We start from the raw sequence: 1,332 nt of genomic DNA on the forward strand, positions 1-1,332 counted from the left end.
TCTGGGGCTCACTGAGCCAGTGATGGAGTCCGGGCATGGTGGCACACACCTGTAATCCCAGCACTAGTGAGGCACAAATCAGTAGGATCATTACAAGTCTAAGCTGCATAGTGAGACCCTGCACAAAAAAAAATAAAATAAAATGTGTTTTTTTAGTGATTCTACAATGTAGATGCACATTTGCATTAAAATTGGCATTGTACAATGTAAAGATGAAAGTGAAATTTGTCCAGGTGTGGTGGTGCTCGCCTGTAATCCCAGTACTTGGGAGGCTGATAGGATTGGCCAGCCTGGTCTACACCTTGGAAGCAAGGACAGCCTGGAATTCACAGTGAGACTCTGTCTCGACACACACACCAAAGTATCAAGCTAAATTAGAGTTCTACATGCAGAATAGGTTCCACAAAAAAGAAACACTTGCAAGAGATTTGTATGGGGGAGGGGGGCACTTTCCCACTACTCTGCTACTTTCCATGAGCTGTTAGGGTTGCACAGATACTGATAGCCATCTCCAGCCTTGAGAATATGATGGAGCTACAGCGGCAAAGGTTTGGTTCGGTTCAGTAGGATTCGGTTGCACTTAGAGAACATGTCTTGCTATTTATTTAGTTCACACCGTCCTTAAAGTCACTATGCAGCCCAAGCTAGTCTCAAGCTTGAAGTGATCCTCCTGCCTCAGTTGCCATGTGCTGACGTGCTACTTGCTCATATCACCTTATGAGGTTTCATTTATTTTTTTCATATATTAGATTTTTATCTTTTTATTATTTTTTTGTATTTTTTTTTTCGGAACCAGGGATCGAACTCAGGCCCTTGCGCTTGCCAGGGAAGCGCTTATTCCACAGAGCCATCTCCCCGGCCCCCACCTTATTAGGTTTCAGATCCAGCCTTTTGCCACTGAATAGAAAAGCCCCAGGCCCAGCTTCTGTCCCCTGAAGTCACCAGGCATACAGTTACCAGCCCTTCTTTCTCCTCTCTTCTCCCTCCCAGGCCTTTTATCCTTCATTGTCCTCAAGCAACTGGTTGCTTGCCATCTTTCCCTCTCATCAGCAATCCTGGCTCCTGTCTCTAGAGTTCATTGTCAGTGCAGGAAGAAAATGTAACGATAGCAACATGGAGCACTTACCACTCCAGCTGTAAAGGTTCTGCAGGTGAGAGGCCACCTTGAGGTAAAGGATGGGGTTGCAAGACTGTGTTGTAAGACAGGGACTCCTACTTTTTGACAGATTGTTAGGTCACATCAGCGGTCCTGTGAATACATGGGCTTCATTTTGTTAATTCTGCTGCATGTATTTTCAAGTAGGTGGTTATGTCAACTTCAAATAATGCAGG

Source organism: Octodon degus, unplaced genomic scaffold, assembly GCF_000260255.1.
Source record: "Octodon degus isolate 3935 unplaced genomic scaffold, OctDeg1.0 scaffold00067, whole genome shotgun sequence".
NCBI lineage: Eukaryota > Metazoa > Chordata > Mammalia > Rodentia > Octodontidae > Octodon > Octodon degus.